Source organism: Phasianus colchicus, chromosome 1, assembly GCF_987193195.1.
Source record: "Phasianus colchicus chromosome 1, bPhaCol1.hap1.1, whole genome shotgun sequence".
Classification (NCBI taxonomy): Eukaryota; Metazoa; Chordata; class Aves; order Galliformes; family Phasianidae; genus Phasianus; species Phasianus colchicus.
In genome coordinates this window covers 117,380,022-117,393,601 of record NC_143436.1, presented here as the reverse complement: position 1 = coordinate 117,393,601, position 13,580 = coordinate 117,380,022, and the positions used below count along the sequence as shown (strand labels likewise).

At 38.6% G+C, this 13,580-nt stretch overlaps 1 protein-coding gene across 1 annotated transcript in view; it reads left to right on the top strand.

The window, feature by feature from the left end:
- Positions 1-11,704, top strand: part of LOC116232730 (uncharacterized) — a 51,727-nt gene extending 40,023 nt beyond the window's left edge. Inside the window, exons 11-12 of the transcript XR_016459806.1 lie at positions 10,869-11,080; positions 11,236-11,704. The gene's annotated coding sequence lies outside the window, so the exon portion shown is untranslated. The remainder of the gene's footprint in view (positions 1-10,868; positions 11,081-11,235) is intronic.
- Positions 11,705-13,580: the final 1,876 nt, after the last annotated feature.

The window sequence follows — 13,580 nt, the reverse complement described above, 5'->3', positions numbered from 1 at the left end:
TACTGATCTCTGTGTTTGGACACTTTTTATTCTCCTACACACACAGAATATAATTAGTATTCTTACTACATAATTAACAGAGTATAATGTTAAAATTGAGTATAAAAATAATAATTAAAAAAAAATCATTATCTGACTTGATCTAAAATAGATCTGTGCTTATGAGGTGGCACTAATTTCTTCGTAGGTCTCTTTAATTATCATTCCATTTTTCTCTTCATATGAAGCAGAGGTTTTATATGGCTGCCAGCAGGTTCCTGATTCTGACACACACAGCAAATTCTGTGGTGGGCACAGCAGCCATCAGCGGCAGATCCTCACTCTTTCTCTATTAGCCCCCTCATTCAAGAGTCGCTTCCACATGCTGCTGTTGCTTCAGACATCCAAACTTCTCTGAATGAAGCTTTCCCCACAGACACCCTTGAGTCTTGCCAGGTGGTAATTCTCTGACATCTGCTGAAGTGAGGTCACGTTGCTACCTTTTCTCAGCCATTTATTTATATGACATTTGAAAGAAACCAATTGTCTCTGAGATCTTTCCCCCCTGACAAATTTAGATGAAATTTGTCAGTGAAATAAAGGACTTTGTAAATTGCCACATAAGGGGTTGGTAGTCATCTATACAAAAAGAGAGTGTAAATGCAAGTCTTAGGAAACCGAGCTAAAAAAAAAACAACAAACAATTGTGTGATTCTGTACTGAGAAGTAGAAGGCATATTTTCCCATTTCAGACAAGAATAAAAACATTAATTACCCATTTTGGTAAAAGAAAGCACAAGAAAGATATGAGCAAGATACACAACATAATGAAGAGAACACAGAGGGCCAACCAAGATTTCCTGTTTTGAAGGACAAGAGGGCATTTTATGAGAACATAATGTAGTGAATAGAAAATAGAAAAGGCCTGAGGCAAAAGCCTTCAGAAGATCTTTAAAAGGCTCCAGGATACAAAGAAAAGCAGCTGAGATAGTAATTTTGGTAGCAAACACTTTGCTAAGATTTTAATAGCCATGATCCAAAAATCAGTCCTCTCACTATGACATACTATATTACCAATATTACTGATGTTGTAGAATAAGGCACTGGACCTTAATGTGGAGAATTTTATGATGTTAGGGAGTTGTCAATGCCAATAGGCTGCCAATGTACTGACTTCTTTGCAGTCCCCTCATTCAGCTCCTACAGAAACGAGTAGCAGTACTCACTCAATAGGAAATGTTAAGAAACAGCAGTCTACTTTATTGTGTTTGTTAACAGCCACCCTGCAAGAGTAACACATTTTTTAGTAAAAAATGTGAAGGGTTTGAAATAAACCCTGTCAGGGGGAAGTTCTTTACTATGAGAGTGGTGAGGTGCTGGAACACGCTGTCCAGAGAGGTTGTGGAACCTTGAACACCCCGTCCCTGGAGGTGTTCAAGGCCAGGCTGGATGGAACCCTGGGCAGCCTGGTCTAGTACTAAATGTGGACGTTGGTGACCCTGCCTGTGGCAGGGGGGTTGGAGATTCATGATTCTTGAGGTCCCTTCCAACCCTGGCCATTCTGTGATTCTCTGATAAACAGCACTTCTTCTTTCCAAGGAAGAAAAAATAGACTTGATTGCTCAAATAATAGATGTTGACTATTCTTAGAACAAGTTCTTGTTTTTATTATTGACAGTTTCTTGGTTTGATTGTGGATAACATGTACCCTTACGTGTAGCAGAGAAATATCCTTGAAACCTCTCATAGGAGTGTGAGTTTTGGAAGTCATTATCATTCTTTAGCTACACTCTGAAGTGTTCCCATATTTGCACTGGGACTGGTATTATCTCATTTCATGCTTTGGTTTGACCTTGTTCACCTAGATACCGTGAAAACAAGCTTACTGTTTTTTCCTGCTGACAAATACGCTAAGGACATACTTAATCAATTACAAGTACTGACAGTACTAACGGAACTCCTTCAAATGAAATCGTCTTTTAAACAAATCACGTTTCTTCAGCATACTGTGTCACTTGCTTTAAGCTTTTGCACCGAACACTCATTTTTACGTTACATATTGTTCATTGGGCTCCTATGACACTCCCGACTTTGCTCCTTAATGCTTGCAGGAATGAATAAAATGTCTTTTATATTCCAATCTGCATATTCATCCAGCCCAGGGTTTATCTTCTCATTTGCATCAGTTCCTTGATCCAAAACACATATCCAAATTCATTTTAACTACTTGTGGTGTCATAGAAAACCTTCTCTGAGAAAAACTGAAATTGCATTAAGCTCCTTCTAAAAACTAATAATTACTTTTACACTGCAATAAAGACATCTTTCACATTTTGCCTGGAGAAAAACAAGAAAACAAAGATACATTTTTCCTTACACAGTTGGAAAGTTTAAACCTTGTTGCCTTGTGGTAGAATTTGTGCTCCCAGTTTCTTTACATGCACTTGAAACTGTGAACCAGAGCTTTACTGACATATTAGGTAATCAGTGCTTTTAAGGAGTTATTTTCCTCTTTAGAAAACAAGATACAAAATCACCTGTTTACCTTCATTACCCATCCAATCCACATTCATTTGAAGCATCTCAAAATATTTAATGCATTCATTCTCAGAATGTTCTGTAAGGTGCAGAGTACTATTCTCTTCATGCTGTGAGAGCCTAAGGTCATGCAAGAGGTGTGATTCAGAGCAAGCCATTGAATGAGTCTCCATATCACAGGCTAGCATAGTGCCTAAACATTTGTACCTGTATGATTTTTCATCCTCTCTTAAGATGAATAGAAATTGTGAAGCAGAACAAACAAGAAAGTTAGCTGTTTAACCGTTAACTGTTACATATTGAGCTTTGGTATTTCCATTCATTCATTTATAGTTAATCTTGTAAGAAGTAGGAGATAATTAAAGCTGAAATACTTAGCATAAGCAGGAGAATGAGCTGATAATCCATTAACCTTTTACATTTTACTCATGGTTAAAACCAAAATAAATGCTATTCTGAAAGGACTTTAAGGTCACAAAATACAAAAGACATTAAAAAAAAAAAAAAAAGAAAAGAAAAGAAAAGAAAAGAAAAGAAAAGAAAAGAAAAGAAAAGAAAAGAAAAGAAAAGAAAAGAAAAGAAAAGAAAAGAAAAGAAAAGAAAAGAAAAGAAAAGAAAAGAAAAGAAAAGAAAAGAAAAGAAAAGAAAAGAAAAGAAAAGAAAAGAAAAGAAAGAAAGAAAGAAAAGAAAGGCAATCTAAGATGAATGCTGTTTTACTTCCAGTACTGAGGCACTATGAAGCTGCTGTTAACCAGACAAAAGGTGAGAGTAGACAGGCAAACATATACAGCTATTGACATGTACACCAATAGTCTATGTGTACTTTGGTTCAGCTTTCAGGATTGGATCAGAAGATACAGGATTCTATATCTTCCAAGACATATAACAAAATCATTTTTAGGATTCATATAGTAATAATCAAGACACTAAAAAAACTCATGATCTAAATAGCCAAGTCTATCCGTTAAAACTTTTGCTCACCTAAACATAAGACAAATAAAAGCCACCAAATATGAATCTGGCTTTCAAGATGCAATCTGACTGATTTCAGTATTAGATACAGGTCTTCAGATAGCACGAGGCAGCTTTTCTCACCTCCAAGATCCATCCTTCCCAATACTAGTGCTGCATGCATTTCCAGCTGAATGCCTGTTTACATTTAAGTTTTTTGAAAAAATAGGGATTATTTATTATAATGAGAAATAGTTTCGATTTTAAATGTACCCAGCATTCATGAGTGTTGAATTGTGGAAGAAGAAAAAAGTTTTAGGTTCATCTCTGTTATATCGCTTTAGAAAAAGTGCGTGAAGTGCAAAACAGAAAAGAAAAAGATAAAACTTAATTCATCACCATTTTTCCATCACCAGAGAAAGGCTGGACACAGTAAAAAATTAGAAAGAACATTTTGTTATTATCTAACTATACACTTAGCCTCCCACCTGCCTCTACTGGCCTACATGGTAATCAAAGTGACAAAGAAAAAGATAGCACATTACAGTGCGTATCGCAAAGAAAAGAACATACGTCTATGAGGGTATAACAGTGCACCATGACCCACAGCATGTTATCTCAGAAAAATGCATCCCACTCATCCAGTGACATCATAGGCATTTTCATCACCTTTTAAAGTGTACACAGATCCTCTGAACTTTGACTTTTTGTGCTGCAAGGGAGAAGATTTAACTTGAAAAACAGGCAAGCATGAAGATGTGTCTCCTCCTTGGGTTTTCAGGTATTTGCTTGTTGTTGTTGTTGCTGCTGCTGCTGCTGTTGCTGTTGTCACCATCACTGGTTACACACTGAAGTCAGGAAAGCACTTCAGACACCTTTATCCCAGAATGCTGCAGGAGACCTTCAGATTCAGAACTAAAATGGTCTTTGCATTGAATTACATTAAATGTTTCAGATTATATCTGAGTCATGGCCCAGCATGTCAAATTCCATTGGAAAAAAAAAAAGGCCAAAGTCAGAAGATATGCATAGGTATTGTATTTTAATTCATACCAATTTCCTAATACTCTACACAAAATTAGATAAGCTATTTCATTTCTCAGGCACCCAAGAGTGTAAAAGAGCACATTACAATTTCCTAACTCGCCTGAATACCACACTTCCAAGTCCTGGTCCCACAAAAGTGAGGTGATGTGAAATCATGTACTGTCCCATTCCTTTATCTCCCTGATAGGAAAAAAAGTCATTCCCACCTCCCAGAACCCAATCCTGCTGCCAAAACCTCTCAAGAAATCTTCCCAGGAAAATGACTCCCTACAAAAACAGAAAAAAAAGTAATAGCAAAATGCCAAAAATGCTTCAAATCAGCAGTGGTAAGAAAAATATTTCTGGGACAGGATGACCCAACCATTACCTTTCTTTAACCACACAGATTAGGCTAAATTATGATTATTTGTATTGCTTATTGCTATGCAAATCCAAAACAATTATCATCCAAAAGAGTTTGCAGCCTAAGACCAAGTAATTTGGTAAAAAAAAAAACTAACGAAAAACACAAGATGGTGATTGGGTGATTGGGTCAAATTTACACATGATGCTTCTAATTAATAATCCCCACAGAAGGTGTACCTCTCTTAGTTGTAAGGACTTGAAAGGTTTAAACATCATATGTTTAAAGAACATATTCATCAAAACACTTTGATGTCTTAGAGATCATTTCAATTAAATTCTTCCTCATTTTCTTGCCTTTATATTTTGTTTTTTGGTAATATCACTAAGGAAAACTATTGGGACTGCGTAGAAATATTTTGGCTTTCTGAAAGATGCAGATCATAACAAGATAGAAGGAGATAATAACCTTTTTTTACTGAGGCTCAATTTAAGATTTCTGTTTTGTTTATTTCACAGAAGTCTATTTATTTTCAGTAGAGAAAACACTTTATTCAAGATAAAGAGTCAACCACACACAACAGAGCTATGAATTTACAATCCTAACAGAACGTTAATCCTATCTCTATGAATGATTTGTCTTTTTTTCCCCACATTGTAGAATCAGAAAAAAAATCTGTTATTGAGTATTTTATTATTATTTATACACCCAGGGGACCAACATCAAGATGCTAAGCACTTTCCAAATATGTATTCTGAGAAACTCTCTTTCTTGTGAAGTTTACAGATTAAGTAGGCAAGACAGATATGAGAAGGGATTCTGCCAAGAAAGACTTATATGCCCAGAATTTTGCAGAACTACCCATGTATTTAGTTATGGTATTCCTTGGTATGTAATCTAAACAGCAGCACTGACCTAAAGACAGGAATAATTGTGTTTAAACTTTATATTTATGATTTCACTGGACACTTTATTAAATCTGTGTATGCTTGTATGAAAGTCTGAAATCTAGGAAGAAGTATGCTGAAAGTCTTATAAAATAGCATACATGTGAGACATTTAATTTTTTTTTTCTCTCCCTCTGGAAAGAGATGTCCAGAAATGTCTTTTTTTACAGAATTACTGCTTCTTCAATTTTTGGCCCAGGCATCACATCCTGTCCCCCTTGGCTGCTTTGATACCAATCAGAAATTATTTCTTAGAACAATAAAATATGTGGGCCAGGGAAAGAAACACAACATCACTGAGGTTGTTAAATCTCTATCACTGCTGTTACAATTGTCCAATACTTAGAAAAATAAGGGGTGCAAAGTGTCAGACAGCAAACTCATAATAGCTTTGTTTTTCTAGGAATCTATACTGGAGAATTTTTTAAATGTGCTGCCCTCCAGTGTCATGGACAGTGTGATTTTTCCTTTGGTTTGGGTTTTGAATTAAGATGTGATAGAAGGTCAGATCTCATCTCAGCCTCCTCATTCATCCCTAATCAGTTTATAAACCCAGAGATTTGGTTATCTCAGTTGAGATTTTATTAGGGTCCACACTGTTATTTCGAGCAGTGATCTTCACTGATAAAGACAAAGCATGTTCTCTATGTCCAGCTGCAAATAAATCAGTATGTTAGTCATCCTTCAAAAACTTTTCAGGGAGAAAACGCTATTTTAAAAAACATTTTGCATTCAGAGCCATGTGCTAGGTGCAGAGTAATGGCTGATAAGCATGAACTTCAAATTAAACATCATCTCATTTTAATAATATTGCATGCTGTGGAATTGTCCATTGGAATTTTAGCAGTACGCTCAAAATGCCTACTGGGTAGATATGCTTAATTTCAATAAGCTGGTAATATTGTAGAGGTTGAATTCTAAAGTTATTCGTTCCTGGATATCCATACTCTACAACACTACTGATAAATCAGACATGAAAGAGTCTGTGATTCAAATTAAAACTTGTTTCACAGAAATGTTTTATAGTTGCTGAAACCTGAAGATTGGTTAAGTGTAGCTATAACAAACCAGACAAATTGTGTTGTGAAATGTATGTAATAAGCTTAAAGAAATTATAAAACCAGGTTGTTTGTTGTTCTATAACAGAAGTGAAGGAGGAAAGCAGGGCAACAGGTAGACATTTAGTAAGTATGTACTGCCTCCTGCAAAACTGGATGCACACCAACATGCTGCCAGGAAATAAAGGTTAAAAAAACTCAAGAATGTCTAATCAAACATCAAAGGAAAACATCTAATATTGAAGAGCTTTTTTTTGTTCCCTCATAACTCTCTGGCAAACAGCTGGGGTGAAGACATGAGAGTGAAGTGTCATTAAGATCAGTGCATCATCAGGGAGTTTCTAAGATTTGCTGGTAGATTTCCTGCTCACTTACACCACACAATAGCAGCCAAAATAGCAGAAAGGCACCCTACTCTCCAGCTGAGTGACTAGTTTTCACTTAAGTTTTATTTTCAAATGAAAAAATTACATTGATATTACTGTCCTTTTGTCATGCTAATCTATGGACCAAGCACCTGTGTTCATTAGAATTTTACGGATGCTAGTCCGGTGTTTTTCATAGAATTGCAGGATCCTGTGGGGTGGAAGGGACTGTTGGAGGCCATCTGGCTCAGCCCCCCACTCAAAGCAGATTTGATCAGAGCAGGTAGCTCAGAGCCATGTCATTTCAGACTGACTCTCTCTGATGACAGAGATTTCAGAACCTGCTTGGGCTCCTGATCCACTCTTACAATGAAGAAGCTTTTCCTTGTATGCAATTAGAATTTCCCTAGTTCCTGTTGCTTCCCATGCTTTTATTGTCCACTTCCATCTTTTCTGACCAGATAACTGATCGCTAACTTCAGGACGTTGTTTTTGCTTTTACTGACTTCATGAAGTTCTACAGCCTGTCAGAGTCCATACTGACTGTTCCCCACAACCTTCTCCTTCATGTAGCTGGAAATTCCTTCTAGGAAGGTTGGCTCCCCAGCCTTTCCAAACACCAAGATTAGGCTGATGAGCATACTCTTCTATGGATCTTCCTTCCTGCTCACCATCATTCAAAGAGAAGTTTTATACTAAGGGATGAAGAGAGACCAAAAGCTTCTAAGTATCACTGTCCAAAGTTCAGATCTCCAAAAATCTTTGCTTTCATCTTAACTCTGTAAATATCTACCACTGCTAGTTTTCATATTAAAAACATAGATGCCACTTCACGTGAGCTGATAAAACCCTAGATTGCATGGTGCAAAGTAGGAAACACAAAATTCACTTCAACAAAAAAAATGTCCCCTTTCAGACCCAGCTGAGCCTTTGAAGATTACTGAACAAAACAGATCACTTCCTTTTACCTGGAAATTTGGACAGACTAGTTTTCCTTTTCTTCCTCAGCAAACCAAAGCTGAGTGTCACTCTTACCAAAGATTTTTCTAAGTTATTCTCAAAAGCCACCAATGACAGAATTCTTTCTAATACCCAGGACGATTTTCCTTGATGCTTCACAGTTACCCATGCTGTCTTTGTACCTTTTTTGCTACAATTTAAATTTGCTATTTCTTGTCTTTTTCAGAATGCAGAATAATGCACCCACTCACCAAATTTTCCCTCATCAGCAATCTAAGAGCCACTTTGATCATCCTCTTACTCCAGAGTGCACACTCTATGTTTTCAACACAGTCCTGAGCCAGTACAGCCGCAATCACACTATGCAAAACAAAGAGGAAGGATTAGTTGTTGTGCCTTAAAAACAAGAACATTGTTCATGCACCCTAATATATGGTTTGCCTTTGTCTCATGTAGAACAGAGAAAGAACACAGGTATTTTCTGTCTTCCTGTACTTCTATATTCCTTTTTTTTTGGGGGGGGGGGATGGGCGTTGGGGGGAGGGAGGGAGGTATCTCATGTGTGTTTGTAGGGGATGGCACAGTGTTTGACTTGAAAGGTTAAGGATGTGGTTCTTCAACAGTGACTTCAGCCTGGGGATCATACCTCTATACTCGTAGCCATGAATGACTCACCCAGATCCCCGTAATTATAGTGCATCTTTCACACCATGATACTACTCTGTTTTGTGAATAAAATCTTCAAAGGGACCGGGAACTCAGAGATGTTGCTGTAGTATTTGCTGCTCTTTATATAGATAAAGATTTCCTGAATAATAGTGACTGGACTCAGTGACCAGCTCCTGTAGGGCTAACACATTTTGATGAAGTCTCTGTGTGAGATGTTTTAACTGTGTTCACTGAAACTTGACTTGCACAAAAAGAATTGCCAGACATGCATTTAAAGGAAAAATGGATAGACAAAATTTCTGGATCCTCTGACAGTCCCCTTTGAAAGAGTCATGTTTGACTCACTATGAATGCTAGTAAAAAATGCCTGGTTGTAATGAATACTAAGTGTCTTTTTTTTTGTTTGACCTCAAAGTGATACAGATTTTGAAGTGTTAAGAGGCAAGCAGCATTAACCACCATGAGAGTTAAACACTTGCCTGCAATGGCCTCAGATGAGTGTCACCCAGCAAGGTTTTGTCAGAAGTGTCGGGATTTTTTGCTACTGTTAAGCTATTCTTGTGCACAATATGCACACAGTTGGAGAACCTTGCTATCCAAAAAAGCAGTATAACAGCACCTTTGTTAGCATTTTACAGTAAGATTTCTTTTTAAACTGCTAGCTGGAAGAACAATTGTCCTAGCAACAGGCATGCCTGGATGTAGATGTGGACCACTTCAGCATGGCTGACTTTTTACTGAACATGGGGAGAGAAGGGCAGAGGCAAAAGATATGGCCTGACTGGATATGGTGGGAAGGACCGCTGCGTACCCACATCAGTTTTGGGCACCACAATGTAAAGCCATAAAACTATTATAGAGCATCCAAAGAAGGGCCATGAAGATATTGAAGGGTCTAGAGGGGAAGATGTATGAGGAGCAGATAAAGTCCTTTGGTTTGCTCAGCGCAAAGCAGAGGAGCTGAGGGGAGGCCTGATGGCGGCTGCAGCTCCTCACAGGGAGCGGAGGGGCAGCGCTGAGCTCTGCTCTGTGTGACAGCGACAGGGCCCGAGGGAACGGCATGGAGCTGCGTCAGGGGAGGGAAGGCTGGGGTTAGGGAAAGGGTCTGCACCACAGGGCTGTGGGCATGGAACGGGATGCACAGGGCTGTGGGCACGGCCCTCAGTACAAGGAGGAGGCTCTCAGACATAGAGTGTGGATTTTCAGTGGTCCCATGTGGAGCCAGAGGTTGGACTCAAAGCCAGGCTGGATGTGGCTCTGAGCAGCCTGGTCTAGTGTTTGGCAACCCTGCACAAGCAGGGGGGTTGAAACTAGATGATCACTGTGGTCCTTTTCAATCCAGGCCATTCTATGATTCTCTGATCCTTGTGTGTCCCTTACAACTTGGGATATTCTATGGTTCTGTGATCATCTTCTATCCCTCTGTCTTTGGACTCGTTATGTTTTCACAGAGTAGAGAAGCATAAAAGGTGATATTTGGAGATGTGGAGTACACTTGTCTGCTTATGGTTTGAAGGTGTTCAAGTGATATTTTTCATCGCCTTTGAGTCCTGGCCCTGTCTTTGAGCAATCCTGCTCAGAAGCAGGATGGTGGCCACAGCTTAATAGTTAATGTACAGCTGAACAAAGTGAGCTTTGTCATAAGAAAGTTCCATAGTAATAAGAAATTCCAAGATTCATCCCATTTTATAGCAGTTTATCAGTGTTGTATAAGACTGCTAATGTTTTTCAGGGAATCCTATCTATTTGGTACCTGCAAAGGAATCTCGTGAGTATCATCTGATCACACAGGCATTGGAAAGAATATGAACAGTAACATTTACTGCTTGAAAATTCTTGGGGTCAGAAATGAGATGTAGTGTTTCCATGGTACCTTGTGTTTTTCCATGTATACCATGCAAGAAAAATATAATGTGAGATTTTGCTGTAAATTATGCTATAGTCCCATAAGGTAGGGCTGCTACTTCTGTATTACCAATGCTGTATGGTTAACATATTTTCTGTTTCTCAGACTACTATGACAGTCTAAAAAGTGACCAGAATTACCAGCCAATTGGCATGATGCTGATGTAAGTCCTCCAAATGTGCAGCTGTTGCCCTGGCATCCATGGTGATTTTAACAGCAATGGTGGCGTGCATTAATTAAATCAGCAGGGAAACAGCAAGTTTATGACATGGCTTAAAGGAAATCTGAATGCACATCATTAACACAGTGGAGAAAAGGTAGTGTACAATGATGTTTCCTTTTAAACTGTTATTTAAACTGTTACTCTTATAATTTGAGCACTCTGGGAAGTGATGGTGTGAGTGGAAATGTATTCTCAAGCTGATGCATCAGTTTATCGCCTTTAAATGGTTTTATTTACCTTCTTTTAAAGACATTTTTCACGTGTCATCCTGGACAGACAATGTCTGCAAAGTCCTGCTTGCTTGCACCTCTATTACCCCGTAAAGATGCTTTGCAGACACTCAGCCCCGGCTCCTCCACTGCCACAGACTAGCAGTGGCTAACAGGAGTGCATGAAGCAGGAGGCTGATTAATATTGACCGCAGGTAGCGCTCCCTGCCACACCACCACCGCGGAGGCCTTGACAGTTCCATGACCCTCATCCTCATGCCGCTCCCCTCCCTCTGGCTGCCTCCCACTCTGCTACTTGAACAAAACATCACATCAGCATTGTTTACTGCAGGAACTCAGCCAAGGAAGTCATAACAAGACAATAGACATATAATCTGATAACCTTGTTAGCTCAGTGAAATCAGAGCTCCTAGCAAGTAGAAGAGTTCAGTAAAGCAGAATAAAAGTATTACAATATGTGTTGTCAATGGCTTTTCAGCTCTGTCTTTGAAAACGTAGCATTTCTTGTGCTTTTACTTAAGATTAAAGCTAAACTCAAGGCCACTAAACAAAATAGCATGAACAAGGTCAGACATGACTTAAAAAAAAAAAAAAAAAAAAAAAAAACACAACAAAATGATAACCAGAGCAGGGAGACAGACTCCTTCATTTTGTTCAAACAGCAGCAAGTAAAACTATATAAAAAGGATGAGTTTACCATTCAAAAATCACTGTGCAGGAACAATCTGCAATGCATTGTTTCGTATTTTCTTAGGACCAAGCTGTGACAGTGCCAGAAATTTGAAATGAAGGGCAACATGCATAAGCACCATTACATTAGCAGCTAAAGAGCAAACTGGTGACCCCAGTCATGTCAGAGCAGCATCACTGCTTCTCCAGGCAAGGAGCCAGAACCTCCCAGATGATGTCCTCCTTCCCGCAGCAGTGTCCTTGCCCTGACCAGTGCCCCAGAGCGAGGGAAGAAGCCAGAAGTCAGCACTTCTCACATGCTTGCTGCTCTGGGGCCACTTGTCCTGCTTGAGCATCTCTGTGTGTGTGTGTATACTAATTTGTAAGCAACCAACCAGCCATAAGCCTGGCAAATGCTGCCTTTATTCAATATAATGTGATTTTTTTGTTGTTGTTTTTGTTTTTGTTTTGTTTTGTTTTTGTGATTATCAGTAGCCACCATTAATAGAACTATTTTTCCTTTTTCTATAACTATTAATTTCCTCTGCATTACTAGCCAAATGGTGGCACCTTTCATTTTAAAGTATCCTGGGTTAAAGTTCAATGATGACCTGATAAATACTTCAACAGAAAGTTGTATGCAGTACTAAATAATGTCTGGAATTCTAGTAAGGGAGAACGTATTATCTGTGGTATTGAATTTCTTTGCCTGGAGGAATAATTTATCACATGGGATAGGAGTGTCATTTTGATTGTACCATTTCCTAAATGCTGCAGAAGAATCATAATGTGAGATACAGCTCATTAAACCAGGGATTTGGGGTTTTTTGTTTGTTTTAATGAAAAGAAAACCAATGGAATTGGTAGCATTTGTTCTGTCATTTGCAAGATAAGTAGAAAACAATTACCATATGTAAACAGTTGGAGAAAAACTTGCAACCAAGATTTGTCTGTCTTGCAGCATTTCTGAAAGTGTCAGTAGTGACTGAAAAGTAAGCTGTTTTGAGGGGAATATTTTAAGTGCAGAGCTCTTCTGAATATCAGGTCACTTGTCTATGTGCCAGAAAATAGATTTGAGGATCTAATTTTGGGCAACCACACTTGAAAGTACAGTGGAAAATCAATCTTGTAGTAAATTGCTTCTCCATTTGTACAGTTGCATCTAATTTTCAGTGTGGGCATACTTTTCCTTGAATAAGCTGTCTTGTTTATCTGACAGCTATTGTTTATTGTTTTCCATGACAGAAAACAGTTGCAACTATACTGGTGGGTCTGAGCATAATTTCTATCAGGACAACAGCAGATTAAAGCTATGAATTTTGAGTAAAGGAAGCTGTGTTTGTAAAACACAGTTTTGACAGTGAGTGTGACTCTCTAGGAAGTCCTGCTGGCAGGAGTGCATTGGAGACTGCATTTCTTGCCACTTCAAACTCAAAACATAAGCTAGCAAAGAACATTTCTGTGCATAATCAGAAGGACTGACTCTTCTGTAGCTTAGGAAGGGCTGGGCACAAGGAACTCCCAAGGCAATGTCTTGAAACAAATTCATGTTTTACATGGCCTACATAGTTGGGAAACATCCCGAAGGGTGCTGTAAAGGATGGAATGTTGGGCTTAACCTTCTCCGATCCTTTGGGGAAAGGATATATACCTTTCTGGGAGGCTCATTCAGAGGCATCTGTGACCTGCTGCATG